The sequence below is a fragment of the Chelonia mydas genome, chromosome 22 (genome assembly GCF_015237465.2).
Source record: "Chelonia mydas isolate rCheMyd1 chromosome 22, rCheMyd1.pri.v2, whole genome shotgun sequence".
Taxonomy (NCBI): Eukaryota; Metazoa; Chordata; order Testudines; family Cheloniidae; genus Chelonia; species Chelonia mydas.
The window spans coordinates 15,516-27,672 of record NC_051262.2 but is presented as its reverse complement, the minus strand read 5'-3'; positions in this window follow the sequence as shown (position 1 = coordinate 27,672).

Below are 12,157 nucleotides of genomic sequence, written 5' to 3'. Positions count from 1 at the left end.
AGAGGAAGGAGCTGGGACTTCAAGCCAGAGGTCTGCCTGGTTCTGTTCAGCGCTAACCACAGGGCCCCTGGCTGGCTTGGGGAGCGAGAGTCTGAACCCCTCCTGTGAGATCCAGAAGACGGTCCTCAGAGAAGAGTCACAGGCTCGTTCCTAGAGAACCAGGAGGACCCCACACAATCAGCCCTTGTCTCCGAGGGGCCCTGAGATTCCTGGGGGGATTGTGCTCACACTCAGTCCCTTCAGCCGACCAAGGACTTGAGAGCCAGGGAGGGGGAAGGGGTCTGTCTCTTTCCTGGTAAGCTGTTCAGGAATCAGGAGGTCAGGGAGGATGGGAGCAGCCCCAACACCGAGCATTGTCCCAATCTAGAGAGACAGTGACAAGTTGTGACCTGCAGGATACAACCATCATCCTGGGGCAACAATCCCCTTCGGAAGCTCTGCAATCAGTGAATTAGATATTCCACCCCACACACAATGTCTCAGCCCCCTGGGGATGGGGAGGGGCTCATTAGCACAACACATGCACCTACCCATTGATCCTGAGCTGCCTCCTTTCCCCACAGCACATTAACTACTGGATCGTGCCCAGGGTGTCGCGAGAGAGAGCCAGGGCCATTAGGAGCAGCATGGCCCTGCTCAGATCCACCATCACCCTCCCTGCGTTCGACGACAGTGGCCACTGACCCCAGGCTCCTGGCTCCAGGCGTAGGTGGGCTGGAGCAGGTCTGGCGAGTTAGGCAGCGGCACAGGAGCTAGCGAACAGAGCTGTAGACGGGGGGGTTGAGGGGGAGTTTGTCAGGGGGGTTTGTCTTGTGGGGCTTGTGTTTTGCTGTGGGCGGTGGGTTTTGGTGGGGTTTGTGTTTCCCAGATTAACAGGACTTAGGTGGGAAGGGTCTGACAGACACAGAGGCAGCAGTGGGAGTGACCCATGTAGGGGAAGACACAATGGAGATGACTGGATGTGGAAGCTGCCGTATGTCCATGATCCTGGAGCGGGGACCTGGTAAGAGTTTTGTCTGCATGAAATGCCGTCTCGACAGAGCTGATGGAGGAAAAGATCCGAGGTTTGGAGATGCAGGTGGAAAGTCTGGTGGAGTTTAGGAAGGGGTTTGAGCAGATTATAAAGCAAAGACATGAGGTATCTGAAGGGAAAAGCTCAGACTTGCAGATGGAAGCAGGACTGGGGAATTCTGAGGGGAGACTGCTGGGTGAGGGAAGTGCTCAGTGGAAGCATGTGACTAAAAGAACCAGGCAGAGGAAAAGATGGGCTAGTGAAGGAGAAATAGAGCTTAAGAACAGGTATGCAGAGTTGGAAAATGAAGAAGGGGCTCAGCAGGTAGTCACTGAAGGTGGAAGGGCAAGGAAGAAGAGAAGAGCGGCTAGTCCTATAGGAAAAGGGGAAGAGTTAATGGAGATTACATCAAATAAGAGCCCCAGGAGGATACAGGATGGATTAAAGAGGATTACAAGGGAGAATAGGAATGGAAAGAACTTGCAGCCAGAGGGAACAGGGGATAGACTGGAGAATAGCAATGTCACTAGGAAAAGACAGGTCTATGTGATTGGGGACTCTTTACTGAGAAGAATAGATAGGCCTGTAACCAGAGCTGATCCAGAGAATAGGAGGGTGTGCTGTCTTGCAGGTGCTAAGATACGGGACGTAGACCTGAGGTTGAAAAGGATTCTAAAGGGAGCGGGAAAGAATCCCCTAATTATCCTTCATGTGGGAACAAATGATACGGCTAGATTCTCGCTGGAAAGTATTAAGGGAGATTATGCTAGGCTGGGGAAGACGCTTAAGCAAATTGAGGCTCAGGTGATCTTTAGTGGGATTCTGCCTGTTCCTAGAGAAGGGCAACAAAGGTGTGACAAGATTATGACTATCAACAGATGACTCAGGCAGTGGTGCTATAAGGAGGGCTTTGGGATGTATGGCCACTGGGAGGCATTCATGGATAGAGGACAGTTCTCTCGGGATGGACTTCATCTGAGTAGGGAAGGAAATAGACTTCTAGGATGGAGGCTGGCACAACTGATTAAGAGAGCTTTAAACTAGGAATTAGGGGGAGATGGTTGGGAGATGTCCAGGTAATCTCCACGCCAGAATTTAGCATTGAGAGGAAAGAAAATGAAGTAAGAGAGGATACAGCCGTGGGTAGGCGGAAGGGCAGTGTAGATACAAGTCTAATAGGTTATACTGGTAGTAAAATGACTGTGCCTAATAGGGTACAGAATGTGAGTGAGGCCAAACAGCAAAAATGAAGATGTTTGTACACTAATGCGAGGAGCCTAGGTAACAAAATGGAGGAACTAGAGCTACTGGTGTAGGAAGTGAAACCAAATATTCTGGGGATAACAGAAACAGGGTGGAATAGTAGTCATGACTGGGCTACAGGTATTGAAGGGTATGTGCTGTTTAGGAAAGACCGAAATAAAGGTAAAGGTGGTGGAGTAGCACTGTATATCAATGATGAGATAGAAAGTAAAGAAATAAGAAGCAATGAAATGGATATGACTGAGTCCGTCTGGGCAAACATTATATTTGGGGAGAAAACTATTAGAACCTCCCCTGGGATAGTGCTTGGGGTGTGCTATAGACCGCTGGGATCTAATTTGGATATGGATAGAGCCCTTTTTAAGGTTTTTAATAAAGTAAATACTAATGGAAACTGTGTGATCATGGGAGACTTTAACTTCCCAGATATAGACTGGAGGACGAGTGCTAGTAATAATAATCGGGCTCAGATGTTCCTAGATGCGATAGCTGATGGATTCCTTCAGCAAGTAGTTGCTGAACTGACTAGAGGGGATGCCATTTTAGATTTGGTTTTGGTGAGTAGTGAGGACCTCATAGAAGAAATGGTTGTAGGGGATAATCTTGGTTCAAGTGATCATGAGCTAATTCAATTCAAACTTAATGGAAGGATTAATAAAAATAAATCTGCAGCTAGGGTTTTTGATTTCAAAAGGGCTGACTTTCAAAAATTAAGGAAATTAGTTAGGGAAGTGGATTAGACTGAAGAATTTATGGATCTAAAGGTAGAGGAGGATTATTTTAAATCAAAGCTGCAGAAACTATCGGAAGCCTGCATCCCAAGTAAGGGGAAAAAATCATAGGCAGGAGTTGTAGACCAAGCTGGATGAGCAAGCATCTCAGAGAGGTGATGAAGAAAAAGCAGAAAGCATATAGGGAGTGGAAGAAGGGAGGGATCAGCAAGGAAAGCTACCTTATTGAGGTCAGAACATGTAGGGATAAAGTGAGACAGGCTAAAAGTCAAGTAGAGTTGGACCTTGCAAAGTGAATTAAAACCAATAGTAAAAGGGTCTATAGTCATATAAATAAGAAGAAAACAAAGAAAGAAGAAGTGGGACCACTAAACACTGAGGATGGAGTGGAGGTCAAGGATAATCTAGGCATGGCCCAATATCTAAACAAATACTTTGCCTCAGTCTTTAATAAGACTAAAGACGATCTTAGGGACAATGGTAACATGACAAATGGGAATGAGGAAATGGAGGTAGACATCACCATATTTGAGGTAGAAGCAAAACTCAAACAGCTTAATGGGACTAAATCGGGGGGCCCAGATAATCTTCATCCAAGAATATTAAAGGAATTGGCACAAGAAATTGCAAGCCCATTAGCAAGTATTTTTAATGAATCTGTAAACTCAGGGGTTGTACCGTATGATTGGAGAATTGCTAACATAGTTCCTATTTTTAAGAAAGGGAAAAAAAGTGATCCGGGTAATTATAGGCCTGTTAGTTTGACATCAGTAGTATGCAAGATCTCGGAAAAAAATTTGAAGGAGAAGGTAGTTAAGGACATTGAAGTCAATGGTAAATGGGACAAAATACAACATGGTTTTACAAAAGGTAGATCGTACCAAACCAACCTGATCTCCTTCTTTGAGAAAGTAACAGATTTTTTAGACAAAGGAAACGCAGTGGATCTAATTTACCTAGATTTTAGTAAAGCATTTGATACTGTGCCACATGGGGAATTATTAGTTAAATTGGATAAGATTGGGATCAATAGGAAAATTGAAAGGTGGATAAGGAATTGGTTAAAGGGGAGACTACAATGGGTCCTACTGAAAGGTGAACTGTCAGGCTGGAGGGAGGTTACCAGTGGAGTTCCTCAAGGATCGGTTTTGGGACCAATTTTATTTAATCTTTTTATTACTAACCTTGGCACAAAAAGTGGGAGTGTGCTAATAAAGTTTGCGGATGATACAAAGCTGGGAGGTATTGCCAATTTAGAGAAGGACAGGGATATCCTACAGGAGGATCTGGATGACCTTGTAAACTCGAGTAATAGTAATAGGATGAAATTTAATAGTGAGAAGTGTAAGGTCATGCATTTAGGGATTAATAACAAGAATTTTAGTTATAAGCTAGGGACGCATCAATTAGAAGTAACGGAGGAGGAAAAGGATCTTGGAGTATTGGTTGATCATAGGATGACTATGAGCCGCCAATGTGATATGGCTGTGAAAAAAGCTAATGCGGTCTTGGGATGCATCAGGAGAGATATTTCCAGTAGGGATAAGGAGGTGTTAGTACCGTTATACAAGGCACTGGTGAGACCTCACCTGGAATACTGTGTGCAGTTCTGGTCTCCCATGTTTAAGAAGGATGAATTCAAACTGGAACAGGTACAGAGAAGGGCTACTAGGATGATCCGAGGAATGGAAAACTTGTCTTATGAAAGGAGACTCAGGGAGCTTGGCTTGTGTAGCCTAACTAAAAGAAAGTTGAGGGGAGATAGGATTGCTCTCTATAAATATATCAGAGGGATAAATACCAGAGAGGGAGAGGAATTATTTAAGCTCAGTACCAATGTGGACACAAGAAAAAATGGATATAAACTGGCCACTAGGAAATTTAGACTAGAAATTAGACGATGGTTTTTAACCGTCAGAGGAGTGAAGTTTTGGAATAGCCTTCCAAGGGAAGCAGTGGGGGTAAAAGATCTATCTGGCTTTAAGATTAAACTCGATAAGTTTATGGAGGAGATGGTATGATGGGATAACATGGTTTTGGTAATTAAATATTCATGGTAAATAGCCCCAATGGCCTGTGATGCGCTATTAGATGGGGTGAGATCCGAATTACTCAGGAAAGAATTTTCTGTAGAATCTGGCTGATGAATCTTGCTTAGAATTCAACTGTCACCAGATAGATCCGACTGAAGAGGTTTCAGACCTGAGGAGGCTCTTACCTTCTCAACAGGGACGTCTGTTTTCTATCAATAAATCTATGAAAGGAAAGGAGAAAACTCTACAGAGGTTCCCCCTGGGGCTCACGTACATGACCCCTGATCCCGTCTCAGTCCTCACGGAGAGACCTCGAGAAGGAGACTCGCTGAAGTGAAGCCACAGGGGTCGCTGAGGTTTCCCTGGCCCCTCCCCGTCCTGCCTGGCTGATGTCAGCATCTGTCTGTGAGGTCACCACCTCCCCACCACCTTTGACCAATCGGCTGAGCTCCTGCAAAAGGCCTGTGTAATGTCACTGCCACCCCACTCCCTTGCCGTGCTCATGTCCTGCCACTGGCCAGACAGGCTGGAGGTTGGAGCTACTCCCTGAGGATCGCCCCACTCAATGAGGGTTCCTTCTAGGAACAGGGCCAGATTGACTTTTTGTGGGCCTGGCACCAAACATATTTGTGGGCCCCCCTGGGGAATGAAGAGGCCGGGGCAAGTGCACAGCGGGCAGGGTGGATTTGATTTAAATCACTTGTCAGGAAGACTCCATTTAATCATGGTTTTCTACATAAAAGTGCATTCTTGTTGGTTGTTATAACCTCAATACATATTCTTCACAACTCAGAGTTCGATGTAGGTTTCACTTTTAGAAGGGAAACACTATACATTTTTAAACCGTGATTTATTTTGAAAACTTTTCAGATGAGTTTTACAGCTATGTCACAAAATGAATGAGTGTTTGGTTATTTCATTTACCAAAGGTAACTGACGCCGATCTTTATGAAGTTATTGGGAGGTGAGCTCTCTCCAATTCAACAGGTTAATCATTAATATTTGGAGGATTTTCTTGGCAGGCTGTATTAGGAAGAGAACATCCCCAGACAGATATTTAAATTGCTTTATTTAACTAAAACAACCACGTGAAGTATTCTGGATATTTTTCTTCAACAGCAAACATAATAGTTTAACAAAAAGCATATGTCCCTCACTTCTCACATTTATCTCCAGACTTCTTTTCCTTGTCCAGATCTATTCTGCCCCCAACAATCTTCTATTCATTGAACTTTTTGAAACTTTTCACTTTTAAAGAGAGGTAAGGGGTTGACCCTGTGTCCACATATTTGCAGAGGGACAATAGAGTTGAGGTCTGTTATTTCTCACCTCTCTATATTATTTATTTATTTAAAACATTTTTGCTGTTAACAAGCACGTTACCCCTGGAGACACAAATCCACAGTCTGAGAACTGCAAAACTAAGCATCTCTGATGTACCTTAATTAAAACAATCTTTAGATATTTTTTCCTCAAAAATCCAATTTAAATTTAAAAAAATCAGATTATTTGATTTTTTTTAAAAAGTCATTGATTTTCATCCACCCTCAAAGTTGGGCATGGGGGGCGGGGGGAAGGATTGGTCCCCAGCTGGAGTGAGGCAGGGGACAGGGGCAAGATGAGCACAGTGGGGGATGGGGGGAGGATTAGTCCCTGTTGATTGGAGCGAGGCAGGGGCTGAGGGCAAAAGCACAGTGGGGCAGGAGCTAGGATTGGTCCTTGAAGCAAGAGAGGGGCTGGGGGTAAACTGCAAGCACAGCAGGTCTGGGGAGGGGGTAAACAAGATCCCCCCCCCACTCCTGCCCACATAGAATGGGTACCTACCTTCTCCCTGGTTCTAGCCCATTCTCTTCGTCTCGCTCTGCACTGAGCTGAGGGTGGGGCGCACTGAGCACAGGGCTGGGTGTGAAGGAGAAGGCTGGGGGTTGGGGTGCAGGGTCTGAACAGGAGGTAGAATGAGGGAGGGGGCTCAGGGTTGGGGCAGGAGGTTGGGGGTGTGGATCGCTTACCTGGGGCAGCTCCCATTCGGTGCGAGGGGTGCAGGTTGGTATGTGGGGGGGAGGGTGCAAGATCTCCAGTTTGGTGCTCAGGGTGGGGGTGGGGATGTGTGGGGGGTGCAGGAATCTGAACTGGGGACTGGGTGTGTGTGAGGGGGGTGCAGGAGTCAGGGCAGGGTGTGTGAGGGGGGTGCAGGAGTCAGGGCAGAGGGCTGTGTGTGTGGGAGAGGGCTGCAGGGGTCAGGGCTGGGGAGGTGCAGTGGAGTTGTGGGGGTGCTCCCAGGCCCCTGCCCTGAGCAGTTCACAGGAGGGGGCTGGAAGGGGTCTGGAGGGGGGCTGGAGGGGGTATACCCCGATTCCACCCCCTTCCTCAAGGCCCTGTCCCCGCCTCTTCTCCACGTCCCCCTCTCTCTGCCCGGCACACCGCGGACCGGGGGCAGGGGGCGGAGGTGGGGCGAGTCCGCAGTGAGCTGCAGGGCGAGGCAGGAGCTTGGCTGCCGGCAGACTCGGAGCAGCAGGACCGAGCCCGGGGTCCAGCCCCACCAAGCTTCTCCTCTGCAGGGTAGAGTGGGGGCGGAGAAGAGTGGCTGGGCCGGGCCCCCCGTACCCCAGACTCCCCCGCCCACCATCTCCAGCAGTCCGGCCGCCCCCCCCCCCTTTTTTTTTGCGCTTGAGGCGACCCTGATTCGGGTGTGCCTGGGCCCACCCCGTGCGCACGCCTCTGAAGCTAGCATTATTGTGTGATCCTTGAGAACCCCGGAGCTGTGCTGTCCCTGAGTAGTGTGAGCGGGAATTGTGCTTTTTCACACTGCTTGTGAACACACGGGAGTCCAGCTAGCCGGCTTTCAGCTCCCAACTATAAAAAAAGGTCAAGCCCTTCCTGTACCACAAACCCAGGGCCTTGAAGGGACGGGTCAGCGCAGAGAATTCAGGGCTTGCCAACAGGGGGACACTCAGCAAAATGAATTTGGATTAGTAGAAGGTGTGACTTGAAAGTGGATTAGTTAAATGGCATCGAACCCCTCACTAACCCCATCAAAGAACTGACCTTACATAGCGCATCAGAGCTCAAAGCTATTTCTTTATGTTTTTTGGGAGAAAGCTTCATATTCCACAGTCCACACCCCTCTTCAAATGAGAGTTTTGGGGAGGTTGCAGAGAGGTTCCCTGTGCCTCTCTGGTGACTTGGCTTCTGGATTCTCCTGGTCTTTACCTTCTCCTGCTCCTGCAGTGTTGATTTTCTCTCCTTCACCATCCTGCAACCTCCTCCTTCTCTTCCTGTTGAAATAGCAGCAGCAGTTGCTCTGGTATCTTAGACCTTGTCTACTTCCTGGAACAGTGGGGGCCTATCGCCATTGGCCTATATACAGCCCCACTGTGTAACCCAGATGTGGCTGCATCTTAGTACCAAGACACCAGGGTCACGGCGCCAGTGGAGAGGGTACACACAGGCCACTGCCCCCCGTGGCCACCAGACGTCAGACTGTGCCCTGTTTAGCTGGCTACCACACTTTACTGCCCCAAGGCATGAGGTACACGCAGGCTACACATGAGGTACACAAAACCTATTCTCAAAATGGGCCCCAGGGGTCACTGCAGCACTGGCCGGGGGGACACATGCAGGGCACTGCCTCACGTGGCCACCAGGAGTCACTGCTGCAATGGTGGTGGGGGGGGAGTGATAAACAGGCCACGGCCTGAAGTGGCCACTACTACAACGGTGTGTGTCTGTCTGTTGTGGGAGGGAGATACCAAGAGGGCACTGCCACACCAGGCCACCACGGGGAGGTCACTGCTCCAATTAGTAGTGCCTCAACTGGCCAACAGGGGGCACTAGCTCAGATGTGGGAGTGCGGGGAGAGAAGAGGAAATCAAAGGCCACTGCCACACTTAGCCACCAGCAGTCACTACCCAAATAGGGGATGTCATAAAAATAAAGGGAAGGGTAAAACCCCTTTAAAATCCCTCCTGGCCAGAGGAAAAATCCTCTCACCTGTAAAGGGTTAAGAAGCTAAAGGTAACCTCGCTGGCACCTGACCAAAATGACCAATGAGGAGACAAGAGACTTTCAAAAGCTGGGAGGAGGGGGAAAAAACAAAGGGTCTGTGTCTGTCTGTATGCTGCTTTTGCCAGGGACAGAACAGGAATGGAGTCTTAGAACTTTTAGTAAGTAATCTAGCTAGGTATGTGTTAGATTATGATTTCTTTAAATGGCTGAGACAAGAACTGTGCTGAATAGAATGACTATTCCTGTCTGTGTGTCTTTTTTGTAACTTAAGGTTTTGCCTAGAGGGATTCTCTATGTTTTGAATCTAATTACCCTGTAAGGTACCTACCATCCTGATTTTAGAGAGGTGATTCCTTTACTTCTATTAAAAGTCTTCATGTAAGAAAACTGAATGCTTTTTCATTGCTCTAAGATCCAAGGGTTTGGGTCTGTGGTAACCTATGCAAATTGGAGAGGATTTTTACCAAACCTTCCCCAGGAAGTGGGGTGCAAGGGTTGGGAGGATTTTGGAGGAAAGACGTGTCCAAACTACATTTACCAGTAAACACAGTTAAAGTTTGGTGGTGGCAGTGGAAATTCCAAGGGCAAAGGGTAAAATTAATTTGTACCTTGGGGAAGTTTTAACCTAAGCTAGTAAAAGTAAGCTTAGGAGGTTTTCATGCAGGTCCCCACATCGGTACCCTAGAGTTCAGAGTGGGGAAGGAACCTTGACATGGTGGCAGAGTGGTGGGATTAACCTGAAATCCTTTTGAGATCAATTTGAGATTTTTTGAACCAGAAAAAAAGATGCTAAAAAAGGAAATATTTTTTTTCCTTTGGGGCTGCGGGAAAGGAGGTCCAACTGAAAGCAGCTAGTTTTTTCTCTGCTTTGGGGACAGAGCAGAGACAAAACGGGATTATCTTTGTGAATTGCAGGTTTTCTTTGCTTCGAGGCACAGTATTTAATCTCCTGCATGGAAATTCACAGTCTTCGCAAACCGGAGTTATTCTTTTCCCCCTAAAAGTAAATAGGGGGGTGTTCTACCCATTTGCCTGGAGACAAAAGTGGTAGGGGTTTTTTTTTTAGGATTTTGATTTTTTTTTACAAGGTGCACAGGTTTAAAAAGGAATTTTGGGGGCGGGGGGCTGCTGGTAAGCAGGTTTCCAAGTAGTTGGAGGTTTTTTGCTTTGATTTGTGGAACACAGCAGAGACAAAGGGAATTGTCTTTTTCTGTAGGCTGACGATCACTATCAGAGAATAGGTATCCTATTCCAGAACAGCAAAATTTTACAGCCAAGTTTTGTTTGTTTATTTCTAAACCTCGGGTGTAAAGTTAGTTAAAAACAGAGAGGTTAGGATGACAGAATCCACGGCTCAACAAAAGCTGGAATTAGCCAAATTTCAGGCTGAGGAAAAACAAAAAGAACATGAAAGACAAATAGAACTCCTGCGGCTGGAGAAGGAGGTACAGGAGGCTGCCCACAGGAGGGAAATGGAGGCAAGGAAGCATGTGGAGGAGGAGAAGGAAAAAGAGAGGAAGCATGAACTGGAGATGGAGAAGGTAAATATACCAGAATATACCAGCAGAATATACCAACAAACCATAGCAATCCTTCCCCAGGTACCACTTCCCATCCCAGAAAGTTCCCCACCTACGAGGCAGGCGATGATACTGAGGTCTTCTTAGAAAATTTTGAAAGGGCCTGCCTTGGGTACAGCATCTCTATTGACCAATACATGGTAGAGTTGAGGCCGAAGCTCAGGGGACCCTTAGCTCAGGTGGCGGCTGAGATGCCTAAAGAACACATGAAGAAGTATGAACTGTTTAAATCCAAGGTGAGAGTCAGAATGGGGATAACACCCGAGCATTCTCCTCGGAGGTTCAGAGCCCTAAGGTGGAAACCAGACGTGTCATTTACCTGACATGCCTACCACCTTGTGAAACATTGGGATGCCTGGATATCAGGAGCAAGTGTTGAATCTCCAGTAAATTTGACCTTCCTAATGCAAATGTAACAATTCTTAGAGGGGGTTCCTGAGGAAATAGAAAGATACATCCTATATTGGGAAGCCCAAAACTGTAATCGAGGCAGGAGAGATAGGAGCCAGATGGGTGGAGGTGGCAGAGAAGAAGAAAACTGGTCGCAGTTGGAGCGGAGACCAGAAGGGAAAACCCCAGACCACCATATGAAAATTGTATCTGAAAATTACTCAATATGAGAAAGTCATTCGTAATCAGGTATCCTGATCTATTTCTCATGGAACCATCCACCAAAACCCAAGTCTATTATCTCTTCGGCATTTATTAGAGATTTATTGTGAAACTTGCTAAAAATGAGAAAGTTATAACTGATCAATGCTATAAATCAATTACAAATGGAATCATCCTCCAAAAGCCTTTCAGATTCGCTCCTTGGCATTTGGTAGATATCAGTTCATGATTTGGTGGAAATTACTAAAAATGAGACAGTTCTTACTGATCCATGTTAGTAATTAATTACACATGGAATCATCCTCTGAAATCCTTTGATAATTAGCTCCTGGTGATTTCAAATAAAATCGGTTCGTGAAAATTACTAGAAATGAGAAAATTCATTCCTCATCTGTCTTCTGATAAATTTCCCATGCAATCATCCACCAGAAAAGCAATTGCATTCTCTCTTGGTGCGTTGGAAGAGATTAGTTCGTGCAAATTACTCAGAGTAAGAAAATCCTTATTTACAAGTACCTAGTGGTAAAGACTCCAGCAATGAGACATCAATGGCTACATCTGATTAGTAATGAATGTCTCATTTTTAGCAATTTATACTACCCATCTCTACCAAACGACCAGGAGAGTATCTAAAAGGTCTTCGGAGGATGATTCCATGAGGTAGTAATTACTTCCACTTTTCAGGTATAACTGGCTCCTTTGTAGTAAGTTTCACTGACTGATATTCACCAAATCCTCAGGCGAGAATCCTTATGGCTTTCTTGGATGACTCCATGAGAAATTTATTAGAAGCCCTGAGAAGGCATTACTTTCTCATTGTTCAGTAAATTTCAGGAATGGAGCTGCAGCTTTGACTGGAAGTGAATCCTACGGGCTCTCTAGACGATTCCTTGAGAAAGTTATCGGTCGCACACATCGATG